At 42.3% G+C, this 21,397-nt stretch overlaps 1 protein-coding gene across 4 annotated transcripts in view; it reads right to left on the bottom strand.

Annotated features, from left to right (window-relative positions):
- The window catches only part of GLI2 (GLI family zinc finger 2), a 205,533-nt gene that overhangs the window by 144,198 nt on the left and 39,938 nt on the right, over positions 1–21,397 (bottom strand). Inside the window, exon 6 of one of the 4 annotated variants that reach the window (XM_064434982.1) lies at positions 10,026–10,179. The exons of the other annotated variants lie outside the window; for them this stretch is intronic. The gene's annotated coding sequence lies outside the window, so the exon portion shown is untranslated. The remainder of the gene's footprint in view (positions 1–10,025; positions 10,180–21,397) is intronic. 4 annotated transcript variants of the gene reach the window in all.

Raw genomic sequence — 21,397 nt, 5'->3', positions numbered from 1 at the left:
CCTGACTCCTGCTCAGAGAAGAGTAGTACCAGGCTCCAAAGGGAGGGAGGAGGGAGCTGTGCTAGCAGCAAACAGGATAGGACAACACACAAGTTCTGCCTCCCTACTCCCAAAGGTAAGGCTAAAATTGCTGAGAAATCTGAGAAAGCTTCACCAAACAGTTCCAGCCCATGGCAAAAGTTGTATCACTCAAAAAAATGAAAAGAGTAAAAAAGAAAAAGGGGGGGGGGGGGGGGGGAAGAGACAAAAAATACCCCCAGTAGAGTTGGCAAAACTGCAATAGTTATACAGGTTCTGGAATGTACAAAGGCTGAAATCAGAGACTTAGCATCTCTTTTGAACTTCAAAAACAACAAGTCTCTTCAAATCACTCAGTTAATTGGCTTTAAATTAGAGTTCTAAGTTTAATGAACAAATCCTTCGCGTACGGCATGAAACGGATACACTTCTAGATTAACTTCCTGATCAACACCATCTGCCATTTCCATATGGCAACAGCAAACCAAAAGCACGAGGAGAAGGAGCTCTGCAATACCGTGAGGGGTCAAAGTGCACCCAGAACTGACTGGGGCTTGGTAGTGTCTCTCTGTTAACATCACCTCCAGCCAGCTCCACAAGTCCTGGGATATTTCAGGCACAACTCTGACCAGAAAAGTAAAGAAAGGAAAAATGCAGGGTAGGAAGGAGGCATGAGGGAAGGAGGGATGTTTGCAAGGATGACTGGATGGATGTGGAAAGAGCAGCAAGTTCCTGAAGATGTACCCTTGTACATCTGGAAAACAAGAAATAAGGGGATAGCGGGATGACCTTAAAGACTTACTGAAGATTATGAGTGAATGGAGCACAGACAATGGCAAATCCTGTGGGAACAGAGAAGCATGGAAAATAAGAAGACTTTGGCAGACCTGATTGCCCAAGAGATGGAGATACATCCACTGCTGGGGCAGGGGAAGGCACAACATGTCATCTCTCATGGCTGGGATAGAACAGGGAGGCAGGGCACAGAGGGAAGAGAGACACAGAGAAGAAAAGTGACATGCAAGGGTCTCTGGTAGAAGAAATATGCCCTGCAAACAGCTTCAAAGAATGTGGCCTTCCAGCCTGCTCCATCACTCTTTGTACATGGAGTACCTAAGACTTTGTGTCTAGGCACAGAAAGAATTTACTGCTTCAGGTGGTCCCAGCCACGTGAAAGGAAACCATCTCAAAAAGTCACAAGCACTATCCCCCCTGCTTACACTGACACTGACCACAGCAGCTTTCCACTTACACCAAACAAGGACACTGGAGTTAGTGGTGGCAGTCAGAAATTATCACCATATGGACTGTCTGCAAATATTCAGCTACCTGATGAAGAACCAGCCCCTGGGAGACCTTCCAGCAGGAGCCAGTCACTGATGGGTCCTGGGCAGCAAGGCTGCAATGCCAGCATCCACAGAGGGGCAGCCAGCCCTTGTGCCCCCTGGTCCTGGGCAGGGCTGACAGAGGTAGCATGGCACTTGTGGGAGAGACATGTCCTTCAGGAATGTCAACCACAGGCCAGGCTATCCCAGGACACTCTGTCCCAGGACACTCTGCGGCACCAAGTGACAGCACTGAGGCTACTGTATTGCAACATAAATGATTTTTCCCTTTCTAAAGCCATTTTACTTTCTGGGCTGCATTTATTGGAAAGGAGATGATATTAAATAGATGAACTAACATTTCAGCCATTTTCAGGTTTAGCCTGGTGTTCCTATTTTTCACAAACACTAATGTCACTTAAGCATTGCTGCTTCATTACAAACAAGTCTGATTTATAAAATAACAGAACATTTGAATCGTTTCCCCACTTCCAGTATATTTTCAAGATGCCAACCTTACAGCCTTGAACAAAAATTATCTTTCAGATGCTGGGTTAAAAACAATCACAATACATCATCAAAACATACGAACAGACATAAAAGCTCAAAGCCAGACACAGAATCAGCACTGGTCCATGCCGAGGCATGCAGGCTGGGGTACCTCACTTTCCCTCCTTTCCCTCAGAAGTTATCTTTGTTTCTTACTTTGGAAGAACTGAGAAGATGGAGGAGTGGGGGCTGGAGGGAAGAGTCTTTTGTGGTAGAACAGGAAAACAAAGTCATGCTTGTAATTTTACAAAACCAATCCTACATGTCTTATCATGAGAAAATTTCCACTAAGCAAATTCCGACATGCGAAAAAAACGTCAAAGAAGATAATCAAGACACTCCTGCAGTCAGACTCTGTATTAACATGCTGCAAAAAATATGGGAGGATGCCATCAGGTAAACAAAAATTGCTTAAAAGTGATGCGTCACCATTATAACTGGTCCGTGAATCTTCACTTGGGTTTTGTTTATTTGTTTGCTTTTGTTTTAAGTGTGAGAGAATTGTGGCAAAGCATCGTCTAAGTTTGTCTTTTTGATGTAAATCCAAAGAAGTTTTCAATTTCCTGTTACACAACTGTCTGTGTTTATTCCAAAAACAGAACCAACAAGACAAATACTACCTATGTGTGCACACATGTATCTAATGAAGAAGTATTGTTTTCATTTTAGGAAACCTTTGCACACCGAAATGGAAAACAAAAAAAAAGGCAATATAGAACCCCCCAAAAACCCCCTTCATCGAGTCTTCATGCTCCAACAAGAGCAGAAATTGCTAATAACTGAGATGTCAGAGAAAACATCTGTGGTGCTTGGCAGCTACACCAGGGTGGGTTACAGCCAAACAGAGTGGGTGACACACTGCATGAAGACCAGGGTGGAGGACCATTAAACTGTTTACCAGAAAATTAGACTCTAATTGCAAATCACTAATAGCCTAATGACTTTTCATCAGGTTTATGAGTAAAAGATACTACAAAAGTAAATTTCACATACTACAAGAGGAACAGAAAGTGATTCTGAGCAGAAATGTTTATGCAGATTCCACAGAGTGGCGAAGGGTCAGTGCAGGAGATTTGGCTAACAGGAAAAGAGCTGCCTTGATACTGGATTCAAGGGAGGTTTTGAGAAGTGAATGTTTTGGCTTGGTGGTGACTGAAGGAGAATCCTCTCAGGGTTTCACTTCCGTGCTGCAGTAGTTTGGGCACTTTCAACTCTCATGAATGAAACCCCAAATACAAACCACATGCACTGAAGTTTAATGGGTTTGCTTTATGTAGGGATGGGATGAGTAATAATGTCTTGTAGTGGCTAGACCATCCAGATGACATTGAACAGGCTCCAAAGCTTGGATAAGAAACCCCTCATTTGGCTCAAGAAATGAAAATCTTTATTTTGAGCAATGAAAGATGAAGGACTGCATCCTTGCAAAAATCCCTACAGCAACTAGGTTCTTTCAGAACATGTTTCATTATGAAATTTTGGTTTATTTTTAAACATTACAGTTCTGTTCATCAGCCTATTGAATTCTCCCTCCAGAGGCACACATGTAAGCATGCAGAAGAGAGAAGCCTGGGAAGAAAAGGAGAATGTAATTAAAAACAAAAAAGCAACACTTCAGTTGGCTCGTTTTCCTCTGCTGAACACATACACCACACAAGCTGCTATTCCACACTTTATTCCACTCCACATATTGTCTTTATAAGACTCCAGTTGCCAGCTGAAGGCAGGATGCAGACCACATAAAATGGTTGGCAGTTCATAAACAGGAGATTCAAAATTCATCCAGATGAGAATGGGAGAAGAGTTTCTCAGGGAACATAGAGTATCTAGGACTGGAAAGACTCATGGAGGTCACCAAGGTAAGCCTCATGCTCACAACCAGCATCTGAAAACCCTAAAACTGTTGACATATCTGACAGTGGCTTTTGCAGGAGAGGTCAGAGTTATATGGAATGCACCCATGAACCACAACAAAGACTAGTCTGCAAGGACACAAGCATGCTGGTGAAGAAAAAATTTAGGGAGAACCAAGAATCCTTGCAAGGAACGTTACAAGAGGAAGAATGAAATCAATACTTTGAAGAACATTCCATTTCTGTGAGCTGTGACTCAAATTACAAAGCTATATATTTTTCCAGAAATTAAAAGTTAAGTAAGTGGTGACTGGCAGAGCCCCTATGTTTTCAGCAGTGCAGGTCCATCTTCTACAGAGAAAAGAAACTGCACAATGTGGTTGGCTGTCATTACAGTGGATGGGAATAAGTCTTTCAGGAGACAGGCTAAAGTATTCAGGAGGGTATTAAGCTAATGACAAAAGACAAGGGTGAAAATGAGCACTCATTTAGCCAGAAATCAAGATGTCAAGATTAAAATTAATCAAGGTACCAAGGGACTCAAAGAGAAGAGATTCCTTAATTGTGTAGATTGTAACACTACGAACACGCGTAATAAACAAGAAGTGGAATAGCTCCTTTAATACACAAATTAGTCCTGACTGGTATTACTGAATCTGGTGGAAACATTCATATGAATGGAGAGTTACAATCATTTTGTGTATCAGGGACTGGAAACAAATACAGAGTCATGAAGCCTGTGAGTGACAAATGGCTGTTGACATGGTAAATAAAGATGATTGCTTTATACCAGTGAGATGCTCTCCATGCCTAGATGGCCTAGATAAAGATTATAGGTTCTAAAGCAACCACATACAAGGCCACACATCTGGAAAATAATTGATTAAAATGAAAACTGTCTGAGAAACACTGACTGGAGATTACTTGAAGTTTATGGCGGGCAGACAGTGGCTGAGAAGCTCTATGGAGGGTACCAACATTAAAACGATTAAAGCAATATGTGTTTGTCTACACAGAGTTTGGGAGGCTGTAATGCCTCTCTGCCTAATGCTGAACTGACAGTGTGTGCCATTCTGGTGCCCACAGTGCAAGCAGAGCGATGAAAACTGCAGAGACTCCTGTGCCACTCATGAGAAAAATGAAAGAGAGGTCAACAGAGAGGCACTTGCAGAATGACCTGATCAGTAATATTAACACATACACAACTGCAAAGGCTAAGAGACAGACATTAAACTAGAGAAATTCCAATTACAAACAAGGCTCCAAGTTTCAACAGAAAAGAGCACTGGGTTCAGGCTGGTGTCAGACTTTCTGGCATGGCAAAGCTGACATTTTGTTCAGGTGTTTTTTCAGGAGGTCTGCTGTAGTCTAAGACTTATCACAGGACCTGGGTTTTAAGTACAGCATGGGTTTAAGTACAGGAAAGTCCTCTGACACTATTATAGAGAAGATTAGACTAGATCAGCACCTTGATCCTCTGTGCAGCTACGTATCAGGATATTATTAATGGTTGGTTCGCCATACCTTCACACATCAAAACATCTGCATTTATTATGATTAAATTTTAGCATGTCTGTCTCTGCTGACAACAAAACTAATGTCTACCTTCCAACTTCCCCATTTTTTTTCTTTTGTGATAAGGACTTAGGACAGGTGTTTATGTCCTGCCAATGGCAATGTTGCAGAATATACATTTTTTCACTATGCAGTTATGTCTACCATGCTACAAGTGTTTTGATGACTGAGAAATTATAAAACCATTCACCAACAGAATATCATTCAATCTTCACTTTGTAGCCTATACACTACACTTGGTTTCTTGATCTGGTAAGCAGCTGCCAGCATCAAAACCAAGAAAGGAACAACACTGTAATTTATTTCATTCTCTTGTTAAAAAAGCTAAGGGAAAAGCTCCCATCTCAACCTCAGCAGTGGTACCTCCACAGCCCAGAGAAGACCGGGAATACAAGGAGGTCTGGCCCTCCGCAGCCCTGCAGCGTCTGCTTCACATACAAAACAAGCTGGGCTGACAAGCCAGAACATCTCATGTCCCCAAAACTCACTGCAACAAAACACAGGCCAGCAGTGAACTTGTAGCAAATGTCAGCAGGTTGCTATGGCTCAGGGGGAAGGTTTGGGGACCACGTTGTGTGTATGTGACAGCGCAGCTGAAGCAAGAGAAGCAGAAGAACCGTGAGCGGTGGCAGCCAGGCCAGGGCCCCAACACTGGGAAGTGCATTTGCACCTGTAGAGCCCACACAGATTTTCAGAGGCTCTTCCAGAATTCAAGGCACAGTGACTGATGTGGCCACTAGACACAAGAAGATTCTTTCAACTATTTCATTACATAAGACTCAAGTCATTCAGGCTAACCTGAGAAGATTCTGTAAATCCTGCCTCCTTATTTGCTTTCGTTCCTTGATAGTTTCTAATTTAAGACAAAATGCAAAGGATTCATATAAATTCTTCAGGACAGAACTCTTGCACAGGAGCCTGTCTGTATACACACATACACTTATATCTGGTTTTAGTTATAGTTATTATTTAGATGTAACTAAACCAGTTATAACTAATATATAACTATTTACTAAAACAGTTACAATATACCTTGCAGTTATTGTGCATTATTTCTGCTTTATATTAATGCACATAATTATATTCTACATCCATATCTTTTTTCTGCATGCAAGCTTGTTGAGCTCTGATAAAACAGTAAAAACAAGCTAATTCTTTTACCTCCCATCTACAACTTCCTCCCTGATCCTGAAGTTTCATCTACTCTTTCCTTTAATCACCTCACTCCCCCATAACCATCTTCTAAAATACGCCACAGCCACTTTTTTTGCTCTCCTTGCTCTTTCTCTCTTTTTTACCTCTTTTTTCTGGTCTGCCTCCCTCTAAACCCAAAATCCCAGTTGTGTCTATAACTCTTTCCATCTTCCTTCTTGTTCACTACAGCTAAGCTGTATTCAAAGCCCAGTTGCCTCTGGGCTTTCTTTCCACTAAATCTTACCTACACTTTACTGTCAGATTGACCTAGTTTGGACCTAATTCCCTCCAACCACACAGAAACTTCAGTCTGTCTCTCAAATCTCTCTCACAGAAGTCTGGCCATAGTTAGAAGCTAGCAAAGGATGCCAAATGCTATAGAAGTGGATAGCATCTTGTTTGTTATCCAAGTTTGAAACCTGGGGTGGTCCTCAAGATTCCTCCAACCTCACTGTAAGACTTTGCCTCTAGGCCACCTCTGACTCCTGCTTCTTCCTTCTGCACAGTGTCTCAGAGTTTGGCATTTCCTTGAGCTTCCTGCCACTCACCTACACATCTGAACTCAAAACACCAGCCTCTAACCCATTCATTTTCATTTACAGCAAGTTCCTTTACATTGGCTCTAATGAGTACAAAGCTGATTTCACAGCCATTCAGAATGTGGGAACAAAGAACATTTTCCTAGCTTGTCACTTTTTTCCTGTCACTTCGCTTTACATCCTTTGATGGCATGCTCTTTTGTTTTGCCTCAGCCATTGTCTCCTCTTTCAAAGCCTATCAAAGCCTACCACACTATGCTTTCAATCTCACTGGCTTCAGGAAGACTTCAGCAAATGCATATGCACTTGCTTCCATCAGGGCCTAAATATGTGTTCTTTGAGTGGGTTTGGTCATACAGGTCAGAGATATCTCCCCGCTCCCAGTCTCACTCATAATTAGTTTTCACCACTGAAACGACTAACTTGAGCTGCCTTCTGTTTCATTACAGGTCTCCAAAATAAGATAATCAGATCCCCTCAGAAAATCAGGAACCAGTTCTGATTTTCCTGTTCTGTTTTCAGAAGTACTAGGGTTCCACAGTTAACTCTATTTTCCCTCCTGTAAGGGAATAATCACTTGCATAACTCATTTACCATAACTCACTTATCCCTCTACCAAAAGAAAGATTATATTTCTTATTTCCCTTTGCTCTCTGCATAACACAGTGTCAGAGAATCTTGACATTCAAAATTATATGCTACAAATACTGAAAAACCTCCTCAAGTATGCATTTTAATTGCTGTCACAACCTAGCACTTGACTGAAAACCCAGTTAGCTTTTTCTCTACTGAAGAAATTGAACATCTGTTTTTCCCCATCTCTACATTCATCCTTTTGAGTCCAAACTTTCATAGTACTGAAGGCACAGGGATGGGGGACTTGTCACCAACTATAGATGACCACACAATTTCTTGTTTTTAAACCATAGCTGCCCAACATTAGGTACCACCTTGTCCTCCTGGACACTAGCCAGCCTTTCATGTATTACAAGTGAGACAGCTCAACATACTTTCTGTCTTGGAGACTGTATCATCACCACAAACTCAACACTTCACAGGTTTATTGCTAATAAATGCTTATAAACGCTAATTAAGAAAAAACAAAACAAAACAAACACCCAACAAAACAAAGAAAATGTATTTTTTGAAAACAAAAATTATGGACATCCTCCAGTCATTAGTGGCATATTGAGAAAACAGTAGATGTCTTCCCTTAGCACTCTTGCAACCAAATATTGTTCTCTATTTAGAGAACATATTCAGGCAGATGCCTTCAGAGAAAGACCTGAAGCATGTGCTGGATTGGTTTCCATTGCTGCAGCCTGCTGAGATTTTTAGAACACAAGACTGCTGGCTGTGAACATTCCTTAATGTTCAGACCTTCCCTTCTGCCGATCAGTGCAATGACACAACACAGCCCCAAGGCCACGTGGCTGCTGCCTGGCCCTTTGGCTGGGACCTGGACACTCACACTGTGAGTCATGCAGAAAACCTACAGTTTTCACCAAACCTGTGGCCTTTTGGGCTCCAGCCCCCACAGCCCCCAAGGGCACTGGCAGCTGAAGGCCTTTTTCAGACCGTGAGAATCGGCAATCAAAGAACAAACCATCCGCAACTCCAGCACCACATCCAAATTACAGAGCATGCAAGACCTCAAAGCAAACAACTGCGTGTGTAAACAGCTTCAGGGAAAACACACATAGGAAGAGATCTATTTGTTAGAGAAGTAAATGATTCCTGTCTCCTCAGGTGCAATGGAGCAGACCTTGGCTCCCAGAACAGGCCCACTTGGAAGGAACCCTGTTGTCCCACCCCACTGTGTTACACAGACCTGTGTCCCTGCCAAGAATTGTGACTGTATTACCAATAAGCACAAAAATAATTAACTGAACTACCTTCTTAGGAAGAGTGTAGTAAACTACAGCCTACTGAGAAATGCGATAAAATAAAGGTGCAAAAAGGTTCCATTGCTTCTAAAAAATCCTCTACACAGTTTCCTGGCTTACTTGCCCCTGCCACAGTAAACACTGCCCAAGAAACCAAACAGATATCAAAATAGCACTAAATATTGCCCAGTCTGTTTTGCTATAGTCAAAGTTGAGGGGAAAATAAAGTGAAGTGACAATGAAAAGCTTTTGCAATGCAATTTTGCTGCTGTGACAGTACATGAGGACAGGAAGATGACCAGAGAGCTTTTCACTCAAATCCATCTTAATGCAGAGGCAAATGATTTTGGTTATATACAGCTATATATTCACTATAAAATGAATCAAAATAATTTCAAGAAACAGCTTAAATTTATGTAATAATTATGACAGCCCCAAATATACAACAAAAGAGTTTCGTTATAAACACATTTAACATATTTAAATTAATTTCCTTTGGTTGATTCATTACAAATGTCCAGTTGATCAGTGATCAGCCCTTGAGATCCACACCATCTTAACCTCCTCTAATCACAGCAGCATACAGTGCAATTGCTTTTCATGCCATCCTTGGAAAACCTCTCTGTTGAGCCTTCCTGGAATGGGGTTGCATCATCCAAGTAATTCTGCTCTACAACATCAGTACTAATCCCCAACATTCTTAATAAATGCAAACACACACTTTCCCAGAGCTCTGTTCCCAGAGAAGCTTTACTTTGCTAGTGACCACAAAGGTGTGAAGATTTCTAAAGAGTCACTAGATGCTAGTAGAGAAAATATGCACACCCAGGTACTTGCAGTCATTTTTCACATCTAGTTTTGACTTTTACTGGTCTTGGGTCCTCTGAGAGATCCAAGTCTTACCTGTCCTGCCCTCCCACATTTATTTCTCTGACCCAGAAAATCCCTCTGCTGCAGCTTCCAGCTTAAACTTTCACCCTAGACAGGACTCTCACTGAGAAAAAAAAAAAAAAGGCTCTCTTATTCTTCAGACATTCCCAAAGTTTCCTGATCTGCCAGTAAAACCCCAGGGCTGATGCATCTCACCTTCAATAGCCAGCTCCTTTGTTCTGCAGAGGGAACATCACGGCCACACATCCCCACAGGAGAGGCTGGAAAAATTCTCCTCACAGCTGTCCCGAGAAATTTCTGCCCGTTTTGTGAATGTTTGAAGTTTGGAGGCTGATGATGATGCACCTCTCTGCAAACACCAAAGTCATGCCACGATGCAGCAATGATGTATTCAAGCACAGACAGAACCCCCAAATTGTCACAGCACCGCCTAAGGACTGTCACACCGCAACAGACAAATGGTCCCACTCATCCAACACCCTGTCTGACAGCAACCAGTGATGGATTCCTCAGACTAAAATACAAAAAGGTCATTTGCTTTGCCCAGTATTACAGCAAGGCAGCAGAGGGCAAGGACTTTTGCAAGCTGGGGCAGCAGATGATCTCTTTGTGCTATGTCAGATGAAGTGAGAAACTGGGGAAGCATCTCTGCAGAAGGTGTGAGCTTGTTCATTCGCAGTCAGAAAGTGTTTAGAGATCATCAGATCAGAGTTAATACAGAAGCACAAATTATTACCATTAGGGCTTCTCTAGATTTTAATACTGCAACCAGAAACACTATTACCTTATTGTAGAAATACCTCAATCTTTCCTGAAGCTTGTAGAGCTACATGTTATTTTAATAAATGCACCATAAACATACTTCCACTTCTGAAGTTAATCACAATTGCCTTACAGGAGATTAACACCATAAAGCACTTTCACAGCTGACGTGTCTTTAAAAAAATTCCCAGAGTTAAACTTGTATAAATAATGTAAGTGACAAGAAATATAATTATTAAATGTTGTCATTTTGGAAGAAAATTAATTAGCGATAGCTGTAGCTGTCTTGTGTCTATTTAAGCAGTGTGCATCTCAATTAAAATTTAATTGCAACAGATTCAGTCACAGCAGGGAAAAGTGATGGAAATGAAAAGCAGTCTGATCCTATATTGCTGTCTACAAGAAAAAGCATGGTAGAAACTGTGGGGGAAGGGGAGGAGAGAGGCATGAAGGTAAGACAGCAAGCCCACAGAGCTGTGCTGCTGCACAGCCAGGATGCCCAGCTCCAGTGGGTGCTGTTGTTTCCAAAGCTGCTGCTGGAAGGGCTATTGCTTCCCACCACAGATGATGAGCTCACATACCCACTGTGGTATGAGAGATGGCATTGTTCTCCACACCACTATGTCCCTTTGCTTTCACCACCTCCTCCAGATCATCCTGGAAAACCCCAAAAGCAGAACTGAGAAGAGCCTTCCTTAAGGAAGGACCAGAAATATCTTGAAAACAAAGCCCACTCTAAGTCACTAGAAGTACAAAGATTTGCTTTGAGGAAACAGTCCCCTTCACGTGACTTGGAGAAGCAGCCAGTGTCCTGTATGGGTCTGCATTATCTTCTCTATCAGAGTGACCCAGGTATCACCTTTGTTCACTTCTGGAGGATTTTGGATGTCCATAAGATGCTTTAAAGAAATTATACAGCCAGAAGGAGTTAAGATACCTGGCCCATCACTGCACATACAAGATATTCCAGAGTGTCCCTAAAATTCCAACAGCCAATTCTCTACACTGACTGGAAAATACTGTCCTATGTCTTAACTGAAGCACTGAAACAGCTCTTCCTTCACCATTCATTTCTCAAGATTCAAACTATCTACTACCTGCTTACTTAAATTAGTAATTTCCATCTCAGAGAAAAGCGAGTATTTCTGTAGCTGTGTAGGATGCAAATCATACTGAAGCAAAAAACAAAAGACGCAGAGTCCTGAGTTCATTTATGACAAGTAAATAAAATGAGAACCAAAAATGAGATGCTCTGGTCTTAAAACTTCAGCTATTTATAAAATACTTGCTGAGTATAACATCACTGAACTACATAAATATTCTTGAAATACTTCTGTTAGGACTTATTCAGCTTCCAAATGAGAAAAATATATTTTTGCCGAATTCCCAGGGCACATTCTCAGTCAACCTGAAAACCAAGTTATATTGTTTCTGACATCATAATTATAATGTAAGTTTACAGTACTTGATCATTTTGTTGATGATGCTGAAGTCATAAGAGAATCAAACTTATTCTCCTGCCATTATGCAACTCTGTTCAGTCATAAAAATCGTTGTTTTCTGCTATCAGAATTAGGGATAGCAGCCTGAAATGGTATGTTCCTGTTGAGTATAGAGATAGATAGTGATGAAAATAATCATAATCCTAATAACAACACTGTCACAGTCTTACAATGCTACTAAGGCATAGTTATGATACGGCCCTAGTGAAACGAAGATTTTATTAAAATTTGGTAATCCTAATCTGGTTTTATCTTAAATACATTCTAACTGCAGTTTCCTTTTCAAAGTCTTAGGACAAAACAGAAAATAAGCATGTATATATGATCTAATGTAAAAGCCTGCAGTCAGAACAAAGCCAGACCTTTTCTGGTGGCAAATGATGTGACACTTCCTAAAGAGTTCAGGATGGGTGTTCAGAAAACTTTTCTCCAGGAAGACCATGCAGTGCTGGACCGGGTCACCCTCAAGAGGCTGAGGCACCTCTTTCCAAAGAGGTTTGCAACACTCCACTACACAAGCCATGACCAGTTTAACCCAGTGCTGGTGGCAGGTCCCACTGGGGCTGGAGGCTGGGAACAAAAAGCCCCCCTCAGCTTCCCATCACCTAAAATTTCTGGGATTCTGTGATCCTACAGAAGTGGAGATGAGAAATCTCAATGCTTTGGAAGATCATCCAGTTATCTAAGGATCCACTGCTGCTGCTTGAAATGTTCAGCATCAACCAGTCTGAGTGCCTACTCCACAGGTCAGAGGCAGCAAACTACAGGGAAGGTGCCACGTTTACCATTGAGCCTTTTTGCTAAAACCAATCCCAGCTATGCATGAAGTAAAACCTGCATCAAAGGTGCAATTGATGATGAACAAGCTGAAACGTGACTTCAAAATATTTCTTCCTTCTTTAAAAACAAACAAAAAGATAGCCCCCAAACTTTTCACTGGAGAAATATTTAACTTTCAAACAAGATGATCAGCAACTTCTTTCCTTCTGCAAATAATTTCAAAATGGAGAAGGGGGGGGCGGGGGGGGGAGAGAGAAAAACAAACTCCTCAGCCTAATTTACAAAAATCTGCAATATTTTTGTTAAGGTTATCAGATGTCTTCTATCTCAGCATAACTAAAGAAAAGCCAGCCTTTTCTCTGGCACATATGCTGATCTCACAGATCTAATGCAGAAAGCACATGCCTTCCTGTGTACAGCACTCCATATAGTTTATGTGTAAGTTTTCCAAATGTTTTCAAATACACAGAATAACACATAACATAGTTTTTTTTTTAAACTCTTCTCACTTTTCTCCATATTAATATATATAATTATATGCAGGTTTTCCTCTGCTCTTGACTGCTGCTAAGTGGGACTAGAGGCAGTTCTTTTTTCATACACTTTTCAGCTCACCATAAAGCTAAACTCCTATAACTTCAGATCCTGAATCCGACTGCTGAGCATACCTTTCATCACATCACATTATTTGGTCTTCATTTAGCTGTCACAAAACCATTTCCTTTCGTCTACAGATTAATTACAGCCTGGTGAGGTTTCAGAACAAATACCTTTGCCCATTGGAGCCTCAGCAAAGACACAGTGATTCATGCAGTATCTATGCCTCTGGAAGGGAAAATAAAGCTGAGGCAGGACATGCAAGCTGTGAGTGGATCCGATATCAAAAGAGCTGGAGCCTCCAGTGAACACCCAGCCATACCAACACAAATAAGTTTCTGCACGACTTGTGCAAGAGCCACAGCTGAACATGAGCCACCAATTTAGTTCGGCACTAAGCTGATTTAGCTACACCATTCATTCATCCAGGACTAAAGATGACAAGGCAGGAAGTGTCACTCAGTCATGAATTATATGTGACACAAAAAAGCCACAGGTGTGGTTTGAGAGACTATGCATGCAGCCGCTGCAGCCCTGGATTCCAGTTAATTGCTGTAAGTAACTATGGAAAATGGACAGTGGGAAACTCCGTAGAAATGCGGAGAGCAAAGCAGTCCAAGAACACTTTCCCACTTGTTCAAAGCAGCGAGATACACCCTTTAAACATGTGTCAACTGTATCTGATGACGACCATGTCAGTGTATTAGGTCTGGCTGGTTAGATACAAAGGGCTGGATTCTCTGCGGTGCCAGAGCCGTGCTGGCAGCGAGCTGCCTGCTGCTGCTGCTGCCTCACAGCTGCCTGTGGGCCATGGGCAGGCTCTGCTCCTGCTGCTCAGCGCACACCCATGGGGTCTGGCAGCACACGGAGCAGCCCGGCCATCACACCCTGCTCCTGGGAGCCTCCTCTGCCAGCCTGGCATGGAGGGGTTTGCCCTGAACCACAGCCAGCCTTTTTGTCACTTTCTTCTTTGGGGCAAGCTGAAAAGTTCCTCTCCTTTTAAAGCAACAGGATTGGAATTTCTGAAACCAGAACTTCTAATACCTGAAATGAGACTGACTTCTGATCGGACCTGGACCAACTTTTGTGTGGTATGACAAAAGTCACCTCTCTGCCATGAAATCCTGGCAAAACGTTCCTGACAGTCCCCTCCTGCCAACTTCTTCCATTGCGCAAGTGGAGCTGTTTTGCCAGCTGCTATGGGTGTGCATGAGGCCACTTGTGTGGCCTGTTTGGGAAATAAGAGCTAAGCAAGGGATTATGGATCCAGTTGAACTCATCCTTGCAATCACTGAGAGCTAAATATATCAGTGAAGTTGATGTTTGCTCACCTTTTCTCTTCAAGAGCAAAATACACTTATTCTGGTGGCAAGTCAGCTCAGCCTCCATTCCCACCTCTCCCAGTGCTGATTTTGGGACAAACATTTCTCTATAAGAGCCTTCAAAATGAATGCATTTTTTGAATTTTGAATTGAATTTTCCCTTCACACTCTGACACACCCAGCTATTTTCTAAAAGCCAGTGTATTAGATCTCCTGAAAAATCTTGCATCCATCTATCAGACATACAGAGCACAGAGATTTCAAGACGAATATTTGCTGCTTTCTAGTGATATTCAGTGTATCTTTTTTTACTTTTTGAAGGAGAAGAGCTTTGTTCTTTGGTGTGAACTTCCTCCCTCCCTCCAAGAGGGGTCCATCTGCTGCATGTGAATGCTGTGGCTCTCAGGCAGGTACCCAGAGAGCTCCACCCAACCACCAGGGACAGTCCCAGCAGTATTCTGGCCTCAAAACCACACAGAACAGCTAGTCCTTTCCAGTGTGATATCCCTGCCAACAATAATCAACTGGTGTTTTGGAGAAATCACCAAACGAGAGGGTTTTTTTTTTTTTTGTCTGGCTTTAAATTGTACTAAGTATCTGCAGTCCTCTTCAGTAACAAACGACACAAAGAAAGGAGGAGGAAAAAAAATCCTGCTTCTTTAGTTGTTTTTGCTGATTTTGGTCCTGGATCAAAGCTCAAAAAGCTGCAAGTTTGTGGAAGGCACATTAGCAATGCTTAGTGAGGAAAAATTAGTGAACCGTGTAAGAAAGACAACCGACCCAAGGCAGAGGATGGAATCAATGGGCAAACCTCAGGAAGAACAATTCAGCAGGAGGAAGTATGCTGAGAGCCTTCAGACAATTCAACAGGAGCCACCCTGCACTCAAACCCAAGGCAGGTCACAGCGTGAAAAAGCACCAAGAAGAGGAGATATATTTTAATTCATTAGATTGTATTTTAATTCATTAGATTGTATTTTACAAGAAATGGAGTCTCTAGGGAAGCCATTATTCTCATATAGATGTACTCCGGTGAAACAGATGAAAAAATACCTAGACTCCCTGATGCGAGAGGTCAAACAATTACAATTTCCTTAATTTCATATCCAGTTGGGAAATTAAACAACAGAACTATGGAAGCTTTACACTTCATTTTGAGGAAAGTGGCAATTTAAATTAATTTTTTTAATGTTATAAGAATCGATGAGTGAGTAGAGGAGGGGGCTTTTCCCCAGTGACATTCCCCACCACCCTTTTTAAACAATCTTGCTCATTCAATGGAAAAATAAATAAATAAATCAGGGAACTCAAAGTCTTTCATAAAAGACTGATTCCTTCACAGACAAAGCACTAGGCATTGCTTCTCATGAAGCTGTTTTATTTCATCAACAGTTTTCTCTGCACAACTCAACAAGCTTTGTCCATGAAATGGTTCCCAAAGTTGGGAATATTAGCCTCTTGAGAGAAGCACCATCCTTTCCTCATGCTATAATATATAGGAATAATTTACAGGAATGAAAAAGGAAACAGGAGTCCTGTGTTCCATCTAAGCTTGGGCTATGTCTCTCTTCCACAACCCCATAAGCTAAGTCATGGTTATGCTTTTCTAGCTCCTACAAAACTGGAAGAAAATTCAAAGGCTTTATTGGCAAAGAATCCACCCAAGGTCCTGCCCTTTGACACGGCTCCTTTGAAACCTGGCGCAAGGTAGGATCCCATAACACAGGATGGACATGGATGAGAGAGACTGGGAGGGTACACCAAGAAACCTACATGGCTTCTGCCCTGGCTCGAGTCACAGCATTCCCACAGAGTCCCTCATCAGAAGCAGGCTGCAGTTTGGAGTCACATACAACTCTCTCAGTGCTACCCAGCACATGGTATGCACAAAACCTGGCAGCAGCAGCCAGACCACAAAAGCTACAGCCAGGAAGAGCGTGGCACTGATAGGAAACAAGCCAATGCTTTACCCAGAACAAACAGGCTCAGGATACCTAACTACAGGACAAAACCAGAAAAACACAACACAAAACAAAAAAATGCATTAGCACTTGTACAGAGACAGTGAAAATAAAGAGTCTGCTGGCCATTGGGGATGAAGATGAGAAAATGAATCAAAGACATTTTTTAGTGATTCACTGGTGGAAAAATATGAATTAGAGGGGGTGTTTTTTCGGCCACAATTAACTCATGAAAATCTGCAAGCAGGATTCAATGGACACTGCTATCCTGAGGCTTAAGAGATAATTTTTTAAAACTTTACATCTAAAACCAGCAAGTCAACAGAACTTATATTACATAGCTGCAAACTCTGGCACCCACGTGTGACTCTGCAGACATTAAAGATTTTCTAATTAAAGACAAGGCCATTTGCAAGACAGATGACTCCAGTTTACTGTCAAGCCCTTTGGGAGACATGGCTGAAGCACAGCTAGAAGTGTGCAGAGAACAGCTTGTAGACAGGCTAAGCAGGACAGTCACTCTGTGTCCCAGGATGTCCTGCAAACAGTAGGGAGAAAAGCAACCCAGACAGAAACACTGAAAGCCAAAGTAATTTTTGTCTTGATGCAGTAGGTGATTGAAAAAAAGGCAGCTGTACCTGCAGTTATGAGTACATAGCAATGTCCAGTGAGAAAAGGAAAAAAAAAATCAGCCTGACATTTGCAGGCTGCAAAACCCTTGGTGTACATCAGTTCAGAGCAGCCTCTGGGGATCAGCCCTTCTCCTGGAGCTGCTCAATGAGAGATTCAGCTCCAGCTACAGAATAATCCCAGTTACTGATAAGCAGGATCACACTGCAGAAACACAACTAGAGTGAAACCACTGTATAACCAACTGATTAAAAAAATAAATTGAAAAAAACTAAAAGACAGAATTACTTAGGCTGTGTAGTAGCTGAGATACAGGATTACTGCCACTGTCTTGGGAGGTCAGTCAATGGATTTTTTTGCTATTCTCCTGCACAAATTATCTTCAAATTTATGCCTCATCAGCCACCACAGATACAGCCTGTTCAACCAAGGAGACAGCTTACACCAAACCAAGCCTGGATGCTGTGATCCCATTGTCCTGCCTGCCTCCATCTTCCCTCCCATTCTCCTGTGCTCATATTAATGCAATCACAGCGTCAATCAGTTCAGGGAACTGATCCAGCTAAAAAACAGGATTCTGGGAGGAATTTTTAAAAAATCTGTTTTCAGCATGTGAATGTGTATCATGTATGACCACAAGAGTGCCAGAAGGGTAAAGATGGAAACACGATTGTAACAGCTGGATCATTTTAAGTTGCCTTTGACCAATACCTTGCAGAGGAAAAATTCTAAATACATTCTCTCACAAGTAGCAGAGACTGGGGCATCCTGGTGCAAGTGGAGGGGCCAAAAAGTCCATGAATGTGGCTCCACAAGGCACCTCGGACAATTTTTCAGCCTCTCAGAGGCAGGCATTTGCACTGGGGGGACTAGTGATGGCTTCCAGGCAAGGCATGTGGGCTCCAAGTCCCATCCTGACAGCATTCCTGTGAATCTACCACTGACCAAGAGCATTGCCCCAAGTACAGCGAGTCTGAAAATCATCTGCCTCCCAAGAGAGGCCACCAGGCAGCAGCTGGAGAACAGCACAGTCAGAAGGAGATGTGCAAAGCTCCAACTACTCTGCATTAATCTCTTCTCACAAGCTTTACTGTAACTGTTTTTAAACCACTAATCACTGGTTTCAATGAAAAGTGCAAATGGATAGTGCCAGGGACAGTCAGGCATTCCCCCATAGCTGCTCCTTTGGGGACCTTCTCCTCCTTGGCACAACAGCCTGCTTGCCTCATTTCAGGCTGCAGAGCTGAAGGTCCCAAGGAAACTTCTGGTCTTTGAGAACCATAAAATGTAATTTTTTTTTTTTAACTATAAAGTTCTCTAATACAAAATATTACAGCACCTGACAGGGGCAGTTGAGGTTCTGGGTTGTTTTTATACCCCAGTGATAGAAATCCACGTCACCTGAAAGCATCTCCAAGATGTCATTTACACAAGCAGCAAAGTCCAATGACTAAACTGCTGAACAGCCACCTCTTTCCTCAGGCACTTTAAACTCCCATCTCACTGCCACTACCATGATATATGGACATGATGGCCCTGCAGGCTGAGCCTCACCCTTTTTAACCCTGACCAAGCCCTGTATCAACAAATAAGTTTTACAGAGCTTTGTTTCTTCACCTGTGAAATGAGGAAATCTGTGCTTACTCGTCTTTGTTACTATTCTTTTGTTCGTGTTTTGTAAATGATCTTAGAGAACATTTATCCCACTGAGGAGCACTGTGCAAATTATTTTTAAAAGTTCCTGCAAAGTACACTGCGTAGGATCCATAAAACAACACTGCTTTTATCTCTCTCTCTCTGCATGCCGCTCTATCTCCCGCCTTAGCATAACAAAGAAGACGATGTTTAGGGGCATCAAAACAGATTTTTCGAGGGTAAAAGAACAACAGCCGGTGGCTAAATAAATGTATGTGGAAACGGAGTAATCAAAGTGGAGGAGATAGATCGGTGATGTCTCAAGTAAATCTCCAAGTTTTCCAAACTAAACATTCTTGGAAACTGATATTCTCACTCTCCTAAATCACTGCTCCATGGCTGGAAATCCTGCTTCCAGAAAAACATTTGGTGCTGCTTTTTGTGCAGTGAGGAATGTAAAGAATAAAAATCCTGCAGCCCCATGTTTTTATTGTGGTTTCTACAAAGCTGCACTGCTGGAAAAACTCAATGGAAAGTGCAGCTTTCTGTGGATAGCGAGGAATTATTTTTTCCAGGCGCACATGCAGAGGGCTTTGCTCGCAGGGCTGGGCTCCCCCGGAACACGGGCAGGGTGTGAATGCGGAGTCAGCCACTCACCCACGCGCCGCTCCATTTCCTGGATTTAGTGAGTGGTCTTTGTTGGAGCTGAAAGGCTGCAGCTGGGGTGGAGGATACAAGTTCACCAGGGGTTATTTAGCTCCAGACAGTCTTCATAAAAGCACAAGTAAGTCAGAGCAAACTTTCTTTTTTTTTTTTTTTTTTTTTCCCTCCTTTTTTTTGCCTCCCCCAAGCTATGAACTTCTGAACTCTGCTATTGCGAGTCGAGATATGACAGGACAGTAGAGGACTGCTAATCTGCATTTCGCTGATCTGCACAGCCCATAACTCACAGAAACACATGCCGAGCAAACACGGTTCTCCATACTTCTCAGAAAAGATTTAACAGTCAAACGTATGGCTGAGGTCTCCTATTACTTATGCCGTTAAGTTTTCCAAAACACACAATACTTTTACTATATCTGAAAACAACTAATACTTTAAAGTGCTCCATATGCATCAAGCCCGGGAAAAAAATACATTAGGTGATGTATTATCCTTTCTTTTTTATTATGGACCTTTGCTTCATCACTAATGAGTGGAACTAAATCGCTCTTACAGCTGTGAGCCAATTCACACGGGGCGAGTTTCATAAAAGGGAAAGCTCTAAAATAGCGAGGTCACAAAGCAGAAAGGGAATAACTCAGACGTTTCTGGTTTATTGATCTCCTGCTTACAACTGCTTGGATACCACCATTAAGCTCCTATCCAAACAGAGACCTGCAAAAGCAGATTCCCCAACTGAGCTCTGCTCCAGCAATACTCCAAATCTTAATCATACTAAACAGCTTTATCAGCAATGTGCTACATATTGCATATATACCAAAACCTGTGTACGAGAGGTCAGGAGCTCCTGTCACAGGAGATTTCCAGTAGAAATCATCAGGCTGTCCACACTGGAAATGTCTATAGCTGTTCATGAGTTAGAGGTAACTGCTTGTGGGCTGGGTCAGAACGCTGCTTCTTTCCTCAGCAGCTGTCCAGGAAGACACCCAAACTCCCCAGCTTCTGCTCCCAGGAAACCCCACCTCATGGACTGCCTTCTGCACCTGGGAGCCAGGATGCCCGTCCCAAGCTGCTGCACACAGCTTGTGAGAGCTCCATGAATCCAAACTCTACATGAAGCTTAAGGGGCGCTTTAAGCCCTCCTTCCCTGGGAGTGGGGAGTTGGAGCAGACAGCTGCTCTCTTTCATTTCAGAGTAATCAACTAAAACCAGTTTTGGGGTTTTTTTTTTTTTTTTTTTTCTTCCAGAGCAAAAAAATGTATGGAATTTCCTCTCTGTGAGACCCTCTTAAGAGGTCTGTTGGAAAATGGAGTGAATTTTCACAAAATATTTCCCCAAAAGTAGAAATGTCAATTAGCACCAGCTCCAATAATATGACAATTCATTTCTTGTCAGACAACCAAATTTGAGATCCATCTTATCCCTTGGGCAAGTCCCTTTACAACCTCTTTTTCCACCCCTTAGTCAAACAGACAAACTTCCAAAGACTGAAGAATTCTGTATGTGAACTGCCTGAAGAGAAGGTGGTGATTCATAACACAAGGAAAAATGTGTGATAAAGCAGAGGAGCTTATCCCAGCTGTTGAAAGGGATGTGTAGAAATCCATGCAAGATTAAAATGCCAGGTTTCCATTTTCTCTGGATATTCAAAGGGAGAGATGCAATCTTTGCATCCTGCCAAACTCTAGCCCAACAGGAATGTGTGCAGTTGTTTT

This window comes from Passer domesticus, chromosome 10 (genome assembly GCF_036417665.1).
Source record: "Passer domesticus isolate bPasDom1 chromosome 10, bPasDom1.hap1, whole genome shotgun sequence".
NCBI lineage: Eukaryota > Metazoa > Chordata > Aves > Passeriformes > Passeridae > Passer > Passer domesticus.
Note: the sequence above shows the minus strand (reverse complement) of the source record. Positions and strands in the feature narration are given on the sequence as shown.